Here is a 21189-nt window from a genome sequence, read left to right on the forward strand (position 1 = left end):
CCCACCTATATCTGTTAAAAATGTTGAGTTTTTGTTGTATTTTCATGTTTTAAAGGACTTTTAAATGAATATTAGTGGGAGGATTCACCCCCACACCCCCCCATCTATATATATCAACTCCAGGGTCGCACAACTTTGGGGAGGGGGGAAAATCCCTGTTAAGTGCCTTGAGTACTGGTTGTCGACCAAATGAGCCGTCGACCAAATGAATTTCGACCATATGAACTGTCGACCATATGAATGTCGACCATATGAAGTAGACCCATATATATATATATATATATATATATATATATATAGATATATAGATATATAGATATATATATATATATATATATATATATATATATATGCATATAGGGTCTATATTAGTTGAGCGAAAGTAACTTATAGTGAAAGTACAAAATCACGATTTTGGAAATGTCAAATTACCATGGTTGGCCTGTCTGTAGAATAGCTGTATAAGGTAAGTGTTGGATAGTTACGGACTTTAGGGTTAGGGTGCAGGTTAAGGTAAGTGCATAGATAGGTTATGTATTTTAGAATTAGTGTAGGGTTAGAAGTAAGGTTTTGTTAAATGTACGTACGTGGATTATTTATTTTGTTTGTGCATATTTTCGTAAGGGAAGTGTGCGGTAGTTAAAGACCTTAGGGTTAGGGAGGGGTTAAGGATAGTGCATAGATAGTTGTGTATATGGGGTTTAGTGTAGGGTTAGAAGTAGGGTTTTGTTAAATGTATGTATGTGGATTATTTATTTTGTTTGGATTTTTGTATGTAGGGGAAGTTTGCGGTAGTTACGGACCTTAGGGTTAGAGAGAGGAAAAGGATAGTGCATAGATAGTTGTGTAAGTGGGGTTTAGTGTAGGGTTAGAAGAAGGGTGTTTGTGCTTTACTTTAGGGTTAGAAGTAGGGTTTGGTTAGTGTATGTTTGTGCTTTATTTATTTAGTTTGGGTAGGTAGTACATAGCGAGTGGTGGTGTTGGCCGAGTATGAAAGTTCGACATTTAAAATTTCGCGGTTTAGTGCATTAGGGATACCTGCGGTTCGCGCAGTAGGTGTCGGGGTTTTAGTATTCACTTAATAGTATTTTTGCTCTCGTAATATCGACCTATATATATATATATATATATATATATATATATATATATATATATATATATTCACCTTTATATATATATATATATATATATATATATATATATATATATATATATATATATATATATATATATCTTCTTCTTCTTCTTTTGGCTGCTCCCGTTAAGGGTCGCCATAGTGGGTCATCTTTTTCAATTTCTTCCTGTACTCTGCATCTTGCTCTGTTACACCAGCCACCTGCATGTCCTCTCTCACCAAAACCGTAAACCTTATCTTAGGCCTTCCTCTTTTCCTGTTACCTGGCAGCTTCATCCTTAGCATCTTTTTCCCAATATATTCTGCATCCCTCTTCATCAGCACATGTCCAAACCAACGTAATCTTGCCTCTCCGGCTTTATCTCCAAACCTACCAACCTGGGCTGACACTTTAATATACTTATTCATAATCCTGTTCACCCTCGTCACACCCAGTGCAAATCTTAACATCTTTAACTCTGCCATGTCCAGCTCTGACTCCTGCCTTTTTGTCAGTGCCACTGTCTCCAACCCATATAACATAGCTGGTCTGACTACCCTCTTGTAGACCTTCCCTTTCACTCTTACTGGTACTCATCTGTCACAAATCACTCCTGACAGTCTTCTACACCCACTCCTTCTTGCCTGTACTCACTTCTTCACCTCTCTTCCATACTCACCATTAATCTGAACTGTTGATCCCAAGTATTTAAACTCATCCACTTTCACCACCTCTACTCCCTGCATCCTCACCATGCCTCTATCCTCCATCTCATTCACACACATATATTATGTCTTAGTCCTGCTGACCTTCATTCCTGTTCTCTATGGGCATATCTCCACCTCTCCAGGGTCTCCTCCACCTGTTCCCTACTCTCACTACAGATCACAATGTCATCTGCAAACATCATAGTCCACGGGGACTCCTGTCTGATCTCGTCTGTCAACCTGTCCATCACCATTGCAAATGAGAAAGGGCTCAGAGCTGATCCTTGATATAATCCCACCTCCACCTTAAATGCATCCATCACTCCCACCGCAGAATTCACCGCTGTCGCACTAACCTCGTACATATCCTGTACCACTCTTACATACTTCTCTGACACTCCCGACTTCCTCATACAATACCACAACCCCTCCCTAGGCACCCTGTCATATGCTTTCTCTAAGTTCAAAGACACAATGCAACTCCTTCTGACCTTTTCTGTACTTCCCCATCAACACTCTCAGAGCAAACATCGCATTGTAGTGCTCTTTCCTGGCATGAAATCATACTTCTGATCACTAATCATCACCTCCCTTCTTAACCTAGCTTTCACTACTCTTTCCCATAACTTCATGCTGTGACTGATCAATTTAATCCCTCTGCAGTTACTACAGCTCTGCACATCACCATTATTCTTAAAAATTGGTACCAAAACACTTTTTCTCCATTCCTCAGGCATCCTCTCACTTTTCAAGATTTCATTAAATAATCTAGTTAAAAACTCTACTGACATTTTACCTAAACACCTCCATGCTTCCACAGGTATGTCATCTGGACCAACATCTTTTCCATTCTTCATCCTCTTCATACCTGTCCTTACTTCCTGCTTGCTAATCCGTTGCACTTCCTGATTCACTATCATCACATCATCCAACCTTCTCTCTCTCTCTCTCTCTCTCTCTCTCTCATTCTCTTCATTCATCAGCCCCTCAAAGTACTCTTTCCATCTGCTCAACACACTCTCCTCATTTGTGAGCATGTTTCTCTCATTATACTTTATTACCCTTACCTGCTGCACATCTTTACTAGCTCGGTCCCTCTGTCTAGCCAATCGGTACAGGTCCTTTTCTTCCTCCTTAGTGTCCAGCCTTTCATACAACTCTTGATACACCTTATCCTTAGCCTTCGCCACCTCTCACTTTGCCATGCACCTCATCTCCTTATACTCATGTCTACTTTCTTCATCTCTCTGACAGTCCCACTTCTTCTTTGCCAACCTCTTTCTCTGTATACGCTCCTGTACTTCCTCATTCCATCACCAGGTCTCCTTGTCCTCCTTTCTCCTTCCAGATGTCACACCAAGCACCTTTCTAACTATCTCCCTTACTAGCTCTGCTGTAGTTACCCAGCTATTCGGTAACTCTTCACTGCTACCCAGTGCCTGTCTCAGCTCTTCCCTGAACTCCACTTCACAGTTACCCTTTTTCAATTTCCACCATTTGATCCTTGGTACTGCCCTCACACCCTTCCTCCTCTTCTTGATCACCAATGTCATCCTACAAACCACCATCCTATGCTGCCTAACTACATTTTCCCCAGCCACCGCTTTACAGTCTCCAATCTCCTTCAGACTGGCCCTTCAACATAAGATATAATCCACCTGTGTGCATCTTCTTCCACTCTTGTATGTCACCCTATGCTCCTCCCTCTTGTTAAAATATGTATTCACCACAGCCATGTCCATTATTTTCACAAAATCCACTACCATCTGACCTTCTGCATTCCTTTGCTTAGCACCATACTTACTTATCACTTCCTCATCCCCTGTTCCCAGTCACCAACATGTCCATTGAAATCTGTTCCAATCACTACCCTCTCACCCTTGAGTACAGTCATCACCAATGCATCCAGCTCACTAAAAAATAAATAAATAAATAAATATATATATATATATATATATATATATATATATATATATATATATATAATGTATAGATTTGTCCACATATATGCATCTCCATACATATATACATGTATATATAGATCACCTGACTGATTCTACAGACTCCTTTCCCTACTGTTGAATGACTGTCCTAACTGATATGTTTGGAAAATCATCATAATGGTTAAAGTGTTTACCTTACAAACACAAAGCGCAGGGTTTGATTATCTTATGAGATAACTGACTAGGCTTAAAATGTCCCACAAGGTTAATTAGCCTACTAATCCAGGGGCATTTGGTGTAATGGTTAAGGTGTTTACCTCTTACACCAGAGATAGCAGATATGATTCTCTTCAAGGGAATTTGGTTAGACTTATAATGGTCCACAATGGCAACAAGCCCAATATTTAGGATGACTTTTAGTTGGGTGCTGTCACTGACGCCCAAAATAATGTTAACATACTGCAGGAGGGTCTCACAGCAACAAATGACTAGTGCAAAGTCATGGCCTTAAGTTAAATGAAAAAAAAATGGATTATCATAACATTCAGTAAAAACCCAGCCCCTACTGATTACCACATCAACGGCAACTCCCTAAGCACACAACCTGTGGTGACAGACCTAGGTACTCAGGTTGACAACAATCTCACATTCAACCATCATGTAGCGGTTGTGGTTAAGAAAGCCTTTTACTTGGTTCATCACATAAGTAAAGGGATTGCATCCAGAAAAAAGGAGGTTATTACCTGTCTGTACTCCTCCCTCATTAGGCCTATAATTGAGTATAATGTCCCATTTGGTATGTACCTCTCAGAACACCTGTACCAAAGGGAAAGACCACAGAAATACCTCACAAGGTCAATCCATGGCCTCCAACACCTGTCTTATGTGGGCAGGCTCAAATCACTATCACTCTGCTTGGTATCGTACAGATTGCTCAGAGGTAATCTGTGTCTCACCAACAAGGCAATACCAGACCCTGCCCTACTAGAGATGCTCCATATCCATAAGTCTAATTCCTCATGCATTACCTGCTTGAAAGGCCTAAATCTAGTATGTGATATCAACAAAACCTGCTGGAGAGACAGGTTTGTCTCCCAGAGGCTACCCCGTCTCTGGAATAGACTTCTCATACTTGTCAAACAGAGTACCTCACTGACCCTCTTCAAGTGCAACCTTGATGAGTAGATGGGAAACCACCAATTTATGCCAGGGGTTCCACCTTTGTCCCTCACTGACAGGGCCAACAGCTGCTGACTGAGTTTTTTTTACGTCCTATGATCATTATTTTATAGAGCTCAGATGGTGCAATGGTAAATTGATTTGATTGTAGTTTATAGGGCCCTGGGTCCAAGACTTGGCAGGACTTATTTTGCTGCAAGACAGAACAATTGGCACTGGGGAGGGAGGGATAACGGCGATATTTAAAAAGAGGTCCCTAATTTGGGCCCATTGACACCCATTTTGACAGCCTTTGGACAGATTTGTTACAGTAAGAGGTTCAGAGTATGGATCTGATGTCTGACTGCAGTATATATATATATATATATATATATATATATATATATATATATATATATATATATATAAATATCTCTGTATGTACCCAAACACAAAAACAAAATTATATATATATATATATATATATATATATATATATATATGTGTGTGTGTGTGTGTGTGTGTGTGTGTGTGTGTGTGTGTGTGTGTGTGTGTGTATGTGTGTAGATATAGTGCTGCAGTAGCATTGTCGCCTCACAGTAAGATGTTGTCCTGTTCGATTTTCAGCGAAAGCGTCTTCTGTGTGGAGACATGTGTGAATGGGCGTACCTTTGTTGAAGGTTGTGCATCAGGCTTGACAAGTCGGTATGTAAAAATCTTCTGCCATATCATTATATATATATATATATATATAAAGCTGAAAGATACATATATATATATATATATATATATATAGATAGATATATAGATATATATATATATATATATATATATATATATATATATATATATATTACCCTTTTTTAAGGTGAGAGTGGGATGTTGGGGAAGGATAGTATGTCAATCTGGGGAGGTAAGTTGGGCAGGAAGACAGACTAGACAGCATACAAGGGTGATATATGACACATGTGGGGGGTAAACACCTTGGACGGGGAGGGGTTTTTGGTAATCGGAAGCCCACGAGCCCCCAAATGGATACAGTGGGACTGTGGTCCCCACCCATAGGTAGTCACCACTGCACCTTCACAGTCCTGAAGGTGTCTGTGCTAGGGGTTGAGCAGGAGGGGCAGGCTGAGCCGCTAAATGCACCTTGCGGCCCTCAAGCTGGTGTAGCACATCTCCCGATTCTTTGCAGAGCTCGCTACGCACCAGACCCCGGACTTTGCTTTGGGTGACAGGATCCTGTCTGCACCCGTGCCCAGGGTGGATGAGCCCCATCCCCTGAGGCAGTTCCACCCAAAGGTGGTGCATGACCAGCAAATGAGGAGGTCCTGGGGTGGTTCCCAGACATGTTGGGCCCCGGTGCCATGGCCAGATGAGGCAAGATCCACTGGGATAAGCCTTCCCAGATTTGCTATGGTGTTGCAGTTTTAGAACATATGTTGGTTAGTCATGAAAAACACATTCCAGGATTAGTTATAACAGCATGCATGAGTATTCCCATTAACCCAAAACAACAGATTTGGAACATTTGTATAGCAAACAGAACACATGCATATATGGAATCACAGTGGGCATTACACCAACATGTGGGTTACATTGATAGCAACAGGCCACCTATGATAGTATTTGAACGGTGAACATTAATTGGAAAACATTTCAATATTTGTAGAACAATAGGACACATGTCCCAACAGTAGGTTTGTTGAAAAACATACCCATTTATTTATGTGTTTAGATTATTGGTGAAGATAAAGTGGGGGAAAGAGAGAGATGTCAATTTTCAGATGTAGATTCTTGTAGTGATCACAGCTTTAATGATCATTGCTTTAATCATTACTCTACAGGTATTACTACAACAACCTATGGCCTTGGGTTAGCCAGTGGTATGTTTGTACACAGTGTATAATTACAGCCTTCTTATAGCTATTTTATATCTTTTCTTACCTGACAGACCTGCGGAGGAAATTTCTGTTAACACTTCTTGACTGTTCCTATACATATTCACAAAATCCTAGGTGAAATTATGCATACAGCTTACTACCACTCCCGGTATTCAAACCATGCCTGTTTGTGCAGAAAATGCAACAAAAGTTTTAGTGGTTCTTTAGAGCAAGTTATTGAGAAAGTGATGTTTCTTCTTTGAATGTTTTCTGTCTAATACCTTCTTGGTTGTACAATCTGACCTTGCAATTATGACATATTAATACATACATACATACCTTTACACATAGCACAGTGTGGAAAACAGTGGTTAACACAACATTACTATTCAGATATCAGATCTTGATGCGTGAAACATTTCATATCAGTTAATCTTGTGTCTTACAAAGGAACTAACTTTGTCAGATGAGACTTGATTGTTTAATGCTTTCAGAGATATAGTTGTTGTGCATAACCTGTACACATTTCAATTCATACAATACCAAAGTAAACACAACCAGTCCAGGATTTTTAATTTTATTGACAGGCACTTACAGTTATATATATATATATATATATATATATATATATATATATATATATATATATATATATATATATATAAAACCTGTATGAGACTATTACTGTAATATTGTCTGGTTTATTCAGTACAAATCTTACCCATTTTTAATACTGCAAGGTGACATTGTACTCATTTATATGTATTTGGTATGAATACTACAAGCTAGATTGTTACTCACAGCCTCATGATGCAGCCTTAGCAGCCTGCTTGCATAGGCTTCCTGGTTTGCAGCCCACTTAGCTGGAGCTGTACAGAAGATAGAAAAGCATTTATGCATACCCATCCATCACATACACAGGCTGGACTTTGGTAAACAGTTATTAATAATAATTGCACATGCCTGGGACATTCCTCTGCCATGCATCTTGGACCCACTTCCTTCGCTTCAAGTTGGCAAAGTGGTGCCGGACCTGCTCACCAGTCCGAGGGATGCCAGTGGCTCTGGTGAGATTGTGATTGAGACTTTCCCAGACCTCCACTTTGTATTGGGAGCCCTGGTACTGGTCCTGCAGCAGTCTCATATCATGTTTTTTTACGAGGAGTCCTACCATGACCCTGGACTCCTGTATGCCCCAGTGCTGCACCCAGAAAAGCACACACTCTCTCCAACACCAGCCATAGTGCCTACAGTGGGGAGCTACAACTGGTTATGAGTTGTATTCCCACCTGTGAGGTTTAAATACAGCCGATTTCCCACCCTTTGCTGTGACTGAACGGTTTTGAATATGCTAAGCTAAGCACCGGGCAAACCCACTTAGCTGGTATAAGCATTGGTTAGAGGGGTAGATGCTAAGCACTGCTTACCAGAGTGCAAATCCACTTAGCTACGCTAGTTTTTGCTTAGAATTTATGTATAAGCAATGCTTATTCTGGCTAAGCATAGCTGAGCACAAGTTAGCATTGCTCAGCTTTCCTTTTACAGACTATCAGCATTGTGGTGTTGATTCCTCATAAATGACATATTATGATATGTATGTTTACCTTCCATAACATCCCTCTTATGTGCTATGCTGTATGGGACTCTTGTTTTTATGGGGGTTTCACATCTGTACTACACTGACACCTCACAGTTGGACCTGCTATGCTACCCTGGTTAACAAATATATATATATATATATATATATATATATATATATATATATATATATATATATATATATATATATATACTACTACTGATAACAAAATATATTTTTTTTTTTTTTTTTTTAAAAAAAAAAATGGTCTTAACGGTGATTTGATTCAAGAAAGGCCTGCTTTCTAAACAAGGAGCTCTAACCTCTACACAATTTTTTTTACACTATGTTGGCTGTATATTTGTATTTAGCTCATTGGGATGTCTAAGCTAGGCTGAGCAACACACAAACCCACTCAGCTATGCTTAAACTTTATTGCAGATTTAAAAAGAAATATATGGTTAATCCTACTTTTGTAAAGTGGGGAAGCTGCTAGTATGTATCACTTTGTGTTAGGGGACATTTTATTACTGAAAGGTCAGACATATTAGGGGATAACATGAACACAATGCGAAAATCTGGACAGTTAAGTGCTATGTTGTGGGGGGTGTGCTATGTGTACTTTATTGACGGACACTGTTATCTTATGATAGTGTCCACGGAACTGTTAGTTGCTGTGGAATTGCCATTAGGCAATTCCAGAGTGCAGGGAGCACCCTGTACTCGTTCATGTTTCATGGCCATCTAGTGTAGACAGCAGCACACCATCATGGATATGTAGGGTGCACTGCTGTTCTAGATGGCCACGGAACGCTCTGTGCAAGAATAACACTATTCTTGCATGGAGCTTAATGAATCCTGAGGATTATATTTTATAAAGCACTGTACATTAATCTGTTTCTTGACCCAAGAGGTTCTTCTAGAAGCCAAGATGTATTCCTGTCTGGGCCCTTTGAAGATCCTTCACCAAATATAAAAAAACATCTCTGTTAATAAAACTATTTGATACTGATTGGAGAATATTGTATATGTAACGTTAGCCGATTGCTAATTTAAATGTCCTGACAATTTTGACAACTCTAGTAATATATTTATTTTGATGACTCTGTGGCCATTCACTGACTTTGAAAGGATCAGAATTATAAACATAATCTCAAAAGTAAGATTACAGGACAAATATACACGATACGTTAAAGTGCTACTGTGTCCCATGTGTACACCCATGGGACTATTGAATGTCTTTCTCATACTGGAAAAGTCCACATTTTGAGTGAACTACTACTTTTACTGTGGCACACAGATAACATTTTAGCTCCCATCCTCTGTTTATGGACTACATGCTCACTCATTGGCTTTATATCTAATGATGAGGTCAGTGATAATGAGCAGGAAGTTTTGTGCTTTACTACTGTCCCTTTCAGTCAGACATTTCCATGTTTTGCTGAACTTCTTTTTGGCTCAGCTGCAGCTGACCATAGGCTACCACCATTACTATGTTTCATTCACTGAGTCTATCAGATCCACCTTAGCCTCCTTAAGCTATCCACAACTCACATTTGGGGCTGGTGAAGAGATTGGGGACCAAGTTTGGTATCGTAGTACTGCTAGGGAGTGCTTTTATTAATTTTCTACCCTCATGTAAATATCTAGTAACATTCTTGTGGGAGAGAAGTGCAATAGGGCATCAGCACTGAACTACTACTTACTTCTGCATGGGGCTAATGTCAGCTGGATACTCTGCTCAGCTTCAATAGGACTTTTGGGGTTGTTTCCTCAGTCTTCACCAGGGAAATAAAAAGTGCTAGTATGCCCCTTGCATGCACCCATTCCTCCTCCTCCTCCTCTGAGGATGTGAACAACCATCCTCCCCTGAGAGTGCCTTAGGAACCCAAGCTGCTAATAAAATCTGGATCATCTCAGCTGTGGACAGGGCTTTACCCTTCTACTCCATGGCATTGGAGAATACCCATATTTATAATGTTGTGATCATGGCATATGCTAAAACTAAATAATCAGAGCTAATGCAGCAATGTTAAAGTCTTGGAACCTCAACAGCAAAAATGGGTAACCTTGAGGCTTTGCTTTACTTGGAGTATATTGACATTTGCACAGTCATTGAGTCTTGCTTAAAAACAAATAAGTGCAGTCCACAAATACCAGGCCTTTTTTGTCTTATGTTTTTGTGGACCAATGGATTGGGTGGTGGTATATCAATATGTTTCGTGAGAAGTTTCAAAATTTAACAGGAAATAGTACTAGGAATGATTTTAAGATGGCTGCCATATAATTTGTTTTCTGTGTTACACTATGTTTGGTACTACATCTCAGTTTAATTTGCAGCTTTGTGTACCATGACTTCAGTGCTTGTGTGCTTTTGTGCAACTGTATATTTTATCATTGCTTTGTAGCTTAAGTTATAGTGAGAAAATAGGCTCGCTATTTTTAAATTTCAGGACTCATAATAGCAGTCCCTGAAATGATGAAGAGAAAAATTGAAAACACAGGAGAGCAGTGAATGTTAAACATCCTCTTTCTCCTTTACAGCTGTTTTATGCAAGGGAACATGCCCTCCAGCACCCCTGAACTTACATACACCAGCTTTAAGATTGCCATACCTCAGAGAAAAGGGAAGTTTACAAGAAACTGCTGTGTCAGACATAGTATATGTAAATCCACATTTTCAGTAATTCAGCCTCACTTTTCTTGGACTTGAACTAACAAGCCTTAGAATTTTGACTTTTCACCATGACTTCATGTGTACTAAGGCAAAGCACCCTCCCCATGCATGTGTTCTCACTTTGTGGAAAATCTTCTGTTACACATACATGTTCCCTTCTGTGATGCCAACCAGTGCTAGCAATATGTGATGGCCACCAATATGTTTCATACCCATGCTGGTCAAGTAATCAAGGAGTTTGAATCCTCACTAGTGACACTGGAGAGGAATGTGCACTTGAAAAACAAATGGATGCACTCAGTATTTCCAGATGCAGTCTTTTCTGCATCAAGTACAATTTCCATTGAGAGCACAGAGGTAACACACTCAGCCTGGGGTCTATAGGTCTCTATATCTGTCTCCCTTCAGGTCCCCAATAAGACTCCCCACTGGTACAGCTGTAGGGTTAGATCCTCAGCCGAGTGTCCAGGCCAAGTCCTCCAGCACCCTCTCTGTACCCAGACACACACACTTTTTAAGATTTCATTTTTACACACACATATACAAACACACACACACACATACACACACACACACACACACACACACACACACACACACACACACACACACACACACACACACACACACACATACCTGGGAAAGGCTGGCACAGATTAGCCATTCTACTAACTTTGCTCAGACTAAAAGGCTCTTAACAAAGGGTGTCCAATTATACTGTGTAACTTTAATGTTAATAGAAATGGCAGTAGTTCACCAAAATGTCTATGCTTTCTGGAGTGGCCCACACTGTCACCAAATAAATATAAGCACTCTCCAAGGTTAGATACTTTCTACAAGGACCAGCCATAATAAAAGTTTTAAATATATTTAATAATAAATAATATAGGAACAGGAAAACATTGAATATATATCCACAGTAAACCACTGAGTTCAAATTACAGAAAATACTAAAATTAACATTGCTGTTGTTAACCTCTGCATTCATTGCTCGAAACTCCATGTGTTCTGACTGAAAGTGCTACTGAAACAATTTGAAATATAAAGTGATAAGTATATTTTTTGGCATTTATTTTCAAAGTTCTCCATTAGCCTAATTTTTTTTACTTGATTGATTTAGATATATATATTTGCTGGCTTCTGATCTATGCTGAAATTGCTGGTTTTTCTCACACCCTTATTCCTGCTATGTTAAATAGAGGTCTAACAACTTTTGTGTGTTTCCCACCCTCCCTACCTATTGGTATCTTCTTCTTATACTTGGTGGCTTTGCAATTGCCCACCCCTGCTGTATATTTGATCTGTGACACTCCTCCAAGTCTGTTGTCATTAGCTCATTCTACCTAATACAGAAAAAAATGCACTTTATTCATCTGCTCTTACTGTATTTGTGTTTCTTCCTACTTTATTGCATTTTTTTGCTTTTGTCTCTTCTTGAAAGTACTCAATTGTACTTATTCTGCTGCATTTATTACTGCTTGGTAGTAGCCTGATTAAACTGTAACTGTTATTGTAAGCCTTTTGGTTTAAGCACTTAGGCTTCAGACCAGTTGCTTTACATTAAGAAGTTTTGTGGTCTGCACTGTTGTGGCAGGACAGGTAGCTTACATCCTTCTAAGTTGGGAATTGCTGATTGAAGGCTCAGTGTCTGTTATTCTAAAAATGTATTAGTTCTGGTTTAAGCACTTGAGCTTCAGGCCAGTTATTTTTCATTAAGAAGGTTTGTGGTCAGCACTCTTGTGAGAGGAGAGGCTAGATTCTACCCTTCTGAGCTGGGAATTTCTGATTAAAGGCTTATTGTGCCTGCTTATTTGAACTGTTTCTTCTGAAATTGGTGCGCCTTGTTTGCTGTAGTATAGACTAGATTCAGGCCTGCTGAATCTAGCTTTGTTTGTATAACTTGAGCACTGATCCAGGCCATCTTTTTTTGGAGAAGGTTCCCATGCACCCCAGTGGCAGACGTGTGCAGTTAGAACTTGTCTGATTAAAGACTGCTGGAAAAGGGCTCAGTTTTGAGCTTTTTACTGGTTAACTGGGTAATTTGTTTAAATCAGTTTGCTCATTTTCTATTGTTATAGAGAAAAAAATTGCACTTCATTCATCGCTGTTTACTGTATCTGTGTTTCTTCCTACTTTATTACTTTATTTTGTTTTTTCTGCCTGTTCTTAAAAGTACTTAATTGCATTTATTCTGCTGCATTTATTACTGCTTGTTAGTAGCCTGACTAAATTGTAACTGTTATTCTAAGCTTTTGGTTTACGCACTTGGGCCTCAGACCAGTTGTTTTACATTTAAAAGGTTTGTAGTCTGCACTGTTGTGGCAGGACAGGTAGCTTACATCCTTCTAAGTTGGGAGTTGCTGATAGAAGGCTTAGTGTTTGTTATTCTATAAGTGTATCAGTTCTGGTTTAAGCACTTGGGCTTTGGGGCAGTTATTTTACATTAAGAAGGTGCGGTCTGCACTGTTGTTGGAGGAGTGGGTAGATTCTGCCCTTCTGAGCTGGGAGTTTTTGGTTAGAGGCATATTGTGCCTGCTTATTTGAACTGTTTCTTTCTGAAATTGGTATGCCTTGTTTGCTGTAGCATAGACTAGATTCAGACCTGCTGAATCTAGCTTTGTTTGCACTAATCCAGGCCATCTTTTTTTACAGAAGGTTCCCCTGCACCCTAGTGGCAGGAGTGTGCAGTTATAAGTTGTATGATGGAAGACTGCTGGAATGGGGCTCAGTTTTTAGCTCTTATTGGTTAATTGGTTAATTTGTTTAAATCAGTTTGCTCATTTGCTATGTTATACTTTATGCATCGCTGCTTAATTAGGGTTAAACTATTCCCGATGCCATAAAATCTGCTATTCATATTTTCTGATAAAACTAGTCAGTTTTTTTTAGTTTTAGCACTCTAATCTATTTCTTTGAACTCATCACTTGTTCAGAACTCGTTTTTAAGCACTAAATATGCTACTAATTACTGCAACACTCAACTTTCCTCACTTATCTAGAGGAAAACAATTTTTAGTACTTAACAAATAAGCACCTATCCAGGCATTTCTAAGGGTCAGCTCCTGGTATTTTCTCCTGTCTACCTGATGAATCTGGGCATCTTGAGGCAATGCAGCAATTGCCTCATGTACACAGACAACTCTCTCCTCCTACCACCCAACACTACAACCTGTGAGAGAGGCACTTATATAGCCAAACTGGAAGCAAAGCTCTCTTCACCCAACACTGGACTAGACAGTCAAGAGGAGAAGGTAAACACTTGCACCACACCACACTCATCACATAGTCCCTCAAAACCTACACCACCAAAACACACATAGAAACACAAAACACACACCTACATTTGCAGACGCTCTCAATAAAAATCTGCCCAAGCAAAAGAGCCCCCCCAAAGCAGAAACACACGCAAACACCTCCCCCCAACACAGCCCAAATGACACATAGCCCACAAACTCAGTGTGCCACTCAACCACAGCCCATAAGGCATAACAACGTACCCATCACTCTAGTCATAGGTGACTCTATAGTCAGGCTAAACAAGGAGGAAGTTACTGTCAGCTGCCTGTTAGGTGCCAGGATCCACCACATAATACATGCACTCAGGTCACTCCACAACAAGTACAAATATGACTCTGTCATTGTCCATGTTGGTGTGAATGATCTCAGACATACCTCGCTGGACTACATGAAAAGAGACGTAGAGGAGCTCTCCGATCTTGCAGCCCAGGCAGGTATGACCCTAGCCCTGAGTAACATGCTGCCATCACCCAGAATGATACCAGAGAACAAGGACAAAATGACTGACTTCAATAATTGGCTAAGCTTCTGGTGTCATTCTAAGGGGATCCAGTATCTGTCTGCCTGGGATGACATGATCAACAAACCACAATGCTTTGCCAGAGATGCCATGCACCTGTCATCGTTGGGATTCCGGATACTAGCTAAGGCTCTTGCCACCCCTATAGTGCTTTTTTTAGGCAAGGTTCAAATGACAAATTCACCACCGTAACAGGTACAGGCAAGCAAAATATGAGGGTAATGCTACTCAATGCTAGAAGTCTAAACCTCAAAATGTACTCACTCAAGACACTCCTTAAAATGGAGAACATCAACATCTGTGCTGTGTCAGAGACCTGGTTCAAGGCTCCAGAGAGCACCCCTGCATTACCAGGCTGTAGTTCATATCACACCTTTTGGCCACCTAACCTGGACCAAAGCATTAAAGGCAGAGGCGTGTCCATATTTATTAAGGATGCCCACACCTCCAGGCTAGTTGCTCAACATAATGCATCTGAGATTATCCAAGTGCAACTAACTCTGGGCAAGACTGCAATCCAAACTGTAGCTTGCTACAGATCCCACACCATGCCCCAGGATTCCCACTCCTCATTTCTAGATACACTGGAAAATATTAGGGTACAACCCAACACCTTAATAATGGGCAATTTCAACTACCCCACCATTAACTGGGAAAACTACTCATGTACCAAATATTTTGCTCAATGTTTTCTGGAAGTCATAAATTCCAATGCCTTGGATCAACTTATCCACACCCTCACCTGGGGTAGCAATATCCTAGGCCTGGTCATTACCAACATTTGTGACCAGTGTTCCAAACCAAAGGTCAATTCCTTATTGGTCAGATCCGACCACAAGCTAATCACCCTAGACATCCACATCCCATCTCCACCCCCCATTAGGGAAACTACTGTAAAAAATTTCTCCAAAGCCAACTTCATGCTTCTTAAGACAGAAATGGCAAACTTCATGACACCCATGCAGACAGACAATAGAGGTACAACTGCTGAATCCTACACAATTGCACTTTATAAGCACTTACACAAGTGCATGGATCTTGCTATCCCTAACAGAACTAAGATGCTATCCTCCAAAACAAATAATCTAATCTGGTGGTCATCTGCCATAAACAAACTCTACAACAGAAGAAAGAAACTGTTGCAAAAAAGAGTAAAATCCCATGATTGGAGGAACTCCCTGGTCAGCCTCAGTAAAAAGCTGAGATCCCCTCATAAAATCCTCCAAAACTAGTTATGAAAACAAAATTGCCACTGATTCTAAAGACAACCACAAAGCATTCTATAGCTATGTCAAGAATCTCAATGGCAACACTCAGATCTGCTCTGAGTTACAGCACAATGGCACTAAATATACAGAACCAACTGATATTGCCAACATATTGGCAGATAGGTACAGTGCTACCTTTATCCCCCTCTCACCCCCTAAAGGGCCCATCTCTATACCAGAAGAATGCAAAGTTCCTGCAATCATGGCTGCACAGGTAAAACCACACTCTCCAAAGCCAAGAACACAGCATTCATTGGACCTGACAACATCCTAGGCTGCGTTCTACATGAACTACAGAGCGAACTGGCACCCCACCTAAGTACCATGTTCAATCATAGCCTCACCTCAGGTTTGTGCCCATTGAATGGCGCACAGCGACTGTTATCCCACTCCACAAAGGGGGAGCCACCACAGACCCCAGGAACTACCGCCTCATTAGCCTGACGACCTTGGTCTGCAAGACAATGGAACAAATCATCATGGAACTTATAAACAAAGACAATGGTAATCTCCAAACTCTGGAACCCACCAAGTTCAGTTTGTAAATGGCAGACCATGTCTCCTAAACCTGATAGTCTTCTTTGAAGCAGTCACCAAAGCCGTAAATAAGGCTTAGGTGGTTCACACAGCCTAGGTAGACCTTGCCAAGGCTTTTGACACCATCCCCCACTCTGGAATTATAGATAAACTCACTAAACTAGGTATAAATCCCTATGTCACAAGATGGGTTTCCAACTGGCTCACTGACAGAACCCACACTGTGAAAGTAGCAGACTCCAAATCCGACTTCGGACCAGTGACAAGTAGAGTACAACAGGATTCAGTCCGGTGTCCTCTCCTGTTTGGTATCTACTTCTCTGAAGTACAGGCTAACACAGAAGTTCTTTGGCTAATGAAGTTTGCAGATGACTGAAAACTAGGAGCCATAATCAAAACTCCTAACGATGGGGACATCCTACAAAAGGGCCTCACTGAGACAGATGCCTGGTGCCAAAGCCATGGCCTCAAGCTCAATGCCAAAAATGTATTGTCATTCACTTTGGTAAAAACTCTGTACCCATGAACTACCACATAGGCAGTAGTAAACTTAACACTGAAAGTGTGATAAGAGACCTTGGGACACAGGTAGACAGTAATCTCTCCTTTGATAATCACATCCCCACAGTAGTCAGCAAATCCTTCTATGTGGCACGCCTCATCACAAAAGGTTTCTCATCCAGGAAAAAGAGGTCATTGTTCCCCTCTACTCATCCCTCATTAGACCCATTATAGAGTACGATGCCCCTTTTGGTATGCACCTCACAAGACATCTACAACAACTGGAAAGACCACAGAAATACCTCACAAAGAGGAATACCAGCCTCAAACAGATGTCCTATGCAGACCGTCTCAAAAATCTCCAGCTTTACTCCGGCGCATATTGCATACTCAGAGGTGATCTCTGCCTAACATACAAAGCTATGTTAAACCCAGAGCTGCTGGACATGCTCCACTTAAAGAAATCCCAAACCCTCCAAGCTACACGCTCTAGGGACCTAAACCTTGTCACCACAATAAACAGCTGGAGGGATAGATTCTTGTCCCAGAGACTTCCCATACTCTGGGACAAACTACCTAGCTATAACAAACAAAGCTCCTCATTAGCACTCTTCAAGAAAGATCTTGATGATTGATGATTGGATGGGAAATAGGAAATTCACCCCAGGGATCACTTCTGTGGCTCTGCTCGACAGTGGCACAGGAAAATAATTTTCTTGGATGGCGAAAGCCAGGGTACCTTCTTGGCTAGGCTTGTATAGGCCCTAAGGCCAATAGCCTAGTACCTACCTATGAACCTATGCTGGACTGACTCATATGAATAAAGAAAAACAATATCTAAACTAAGCTTCACTATATTCTTAACTAATCTAAGAAGAATTACTGTTCCTAGTCAAGTTACTTACAACCGCAAAGCAAGATTTTATTTTTTTTATTTATTTATTTATCATTTGTTGACCAGGAATGTCCGACTAGGTTCCACAGAGCCTGTTTTCAGCGGAGGCCCGGGGAGAAATGCTCCAGATATATGTCTTAGAACATGCAAACTCCACACAGAAGGCACCCCAGCCGAGAATTGAACCGGTGAACCTCTTGCTGTGAGGCGACAACGTTAACCGCTGCACCACCAAGATGCTGTGGGTGAGGGTCTTTCTAATCAGACTTCCCAAAAAGAATACTCAACACTCTTGAGATTTCTCTTTTTTAATATCTAAAATATAATTTCCAAGAGGGCTGGCAGAATGAACTCATCTGGTCAACTGACTCTAGGTTCTCACAGTGTTCCCCTTTGAAGCTGAGACAGGAAGTTAGTACAGATGGCCACAGTACACATCCAAATGTTCATGGCAGTGCCTGGGGCTTCCCCTCTATTCACTGAGCTAATGGACAAAGGCTCTTCCCGAGACCCAGTGACTCTGGTCCTTTTCAGCACTGTGGGTACCTTTTAATGGCTTAAATGGCTCATTTACATTTCCCATATTTTTTCTTAAAGTTAACCTCTGCTGTGCCAGTATCCTCTATTAAAACATGTACATTTAATTCAGCTACAAAAATACATGTACATTTCTCTTCATTTCAGCAAGGTACACTGTTGATACATTTCAATACAAGCAAAGCTCAAAAATACATTTTCAGCACAAGCATCTGTACAAAATCAGTTTGATATATAAATGACATACAGTTCTAATACATTTTAACACAAGCATCTTATATAAATTAGTTTAATATTCAAAGGACATGTCATTGTTTACAAAACTCCAGATAGCTGGCTATGCTGGCACTTGCCCACATCATCACACCTTCACCCTAAATTAGTTGGGCTGAATTGGACAAAAAAAATAATATGTAAGACACTTTGCAGCTGATATTGACTTGAGTATGATGAGTGACACATATTCCAGTGAGGTGATAATAAAGTACAATAGAATGCTCTATTGTACTTAGTTCTGTTCTTTTCCTTTGAACGCTGAGTTTTTTGGATCTGGTTCAATGGGGTGATAAAGACTTACTGATCTCATTCAAAGTTTTTGAAATGGTATCGAAAGGAGAGCTGGGCCATATTAACTCTAGAAAGATCATTATAAATAGGACCATTTCTTCAGTCAATGCTAAAACTGCAGACATTTCTGTCAAGCTGGATGAGGCTGAATTTTGCATTTTTCAAGTTTTGATGATGACACTGATAACCATAATCTACCTATCAAAATTCTAAGGATGCAAAACATGCATTGGTTGACTTAGAAACAGAGACAGAGGTAGAGATAACCTTTTAATAAGAAGCATTCCAAAAGGTACTACAATGGATAGTCTTGTAGCCATTATATGAGATGTCCTTCATTGTGCAGCTGGCTCACAAAGATTCAACCAAAAATACAGAATTGAGTGAGCTGACTACCTGTTATGGAACCCTTCTCCTTTGGTAAAAGCACCTCAGCCTACATATGCGCATGTATTGAGCTGTACAGAAACTTTACATGTGTTTCAAATATTAAAACCCAAAATGTCATTTACCTGGAACAATACCTCCATTATAATGAATGCTGAACTCTTCATGGAAATAAAGAAAGAGTGAAACAGCATGACCTCAGTGGCCCAAAATTAAATACAGAAAGGAGTCAAGTTTAGAATGCAGTTTCCACATGCAACCATGTTTCCTTGGAAAGGCCATGCATGATGCTATGAAATCATCATAGGCTTCTGAAATACAGATTTAGTCCATTGCTTTAATGTCAACTTTGTTGAGCATTGACTCACCAAGTTTAGTCCATTGACAGGATTAAGTTGTTGATACAGGAGTGAATTAAGATACTCACTTCTCGTCTTATTGCAAATGATCAGCTTCTGTGAAAATCTCTAACTATAACCATTTTGTGGGTCTGCAAGTCACACTGTATCCACAATTTTTGAATTGTGTCTCTCACATAGCCTGCTACTTGCATATACTAAGGTCAGCTTTGCACTATTATGTAATTGGGAGATCCATTTCTACCTTAATATAGAACTTTGATCTCTACATAGGGTAACAGTCTCCTCTTTTCCATAATAGTACTTAACTAAATGGGGTCAACTAATAGGCCACATCAAGAAGTGGGACATGTAATAAGAGAAATTCAAAAAAGAGGATCTTGACAAGATGTTTCTCAAAACATGGCTTAGGTCCCTGAAATTTCCAGAATTATTTAGACATGGTTCACTTGGTTTAGTGTTTTTGTTTCTAGTAGTATTCTTTTTGTGTCCCCTTAGGCTTGTATTATATTACATTGTATTTGGTTAATGGCAGAGTGAGACAATACGCCTAACTAATATGCCTTTAAAATGAATAGCATTGTATTTTCTCTCCATCTTTTCTTTCCCCTTACCCTTTCCTACCTGCCCCATGCCCTCTTGAATATCTTTATGGATATCTGGCCTACCACATGTTATAGTAGTCTATTCTGTAGGACAACTATGCTCTCTTTGAGTAAAATACTTATACAGATCTAAGGAGTGATTGAACCTGACAATCTGCTGCCCCTGTCCCCTCTTCCCCCATCTCTTCTTAAAAGGAATACCTGCTTCACATCTTCCAGACATGATCTTTTGCACCATAGCATCATAGGATCATAGGAGGTCACTAGGCTATTAGCCCTGAAGTCCTTATAAGCCTAGCCAAATGCTTAACCCATGTTTAGACAAATCAGCACCCAATGTCCCTGTCCAGCAGGGACATGGGTGGAATCCCAGGGGTATATTTTTTGTTTCCCATCTAATTATCCAGGTTGTGATTGAAATGGGGTAAAAAGGTACTCTGCTTGATGTGGAGAGGGAGTCTATTCCATAGATAAGAGAATCTCTGGGACACAAATCTATCTTACCAACAAGTCCTGCACCAAGTCCCCCCATCAACTCTTGTATCATGTAAGAAGAGCCACAGCTCCTCTATCTCCCATCTTATTCCATCATCTGTCTTGCATGGATCTCTTTGTTAGATTTCCTCTGGATTACTATCAGCAGTGTGATTTCCT

Source organism: Protopterus annectens, chromosome 1.part1 (assembly GCF_019279795.1).
Source record: "Protopterus annectens isolate FY-2018-M chromosome 1.part1, PAN1.0, whole genome shotgun sequence".
NCBI lineage: Eukaryota > Metazoa > Chordata > Ceratodontiformes > Protopteridae > Protopterus > Protopterus annectens.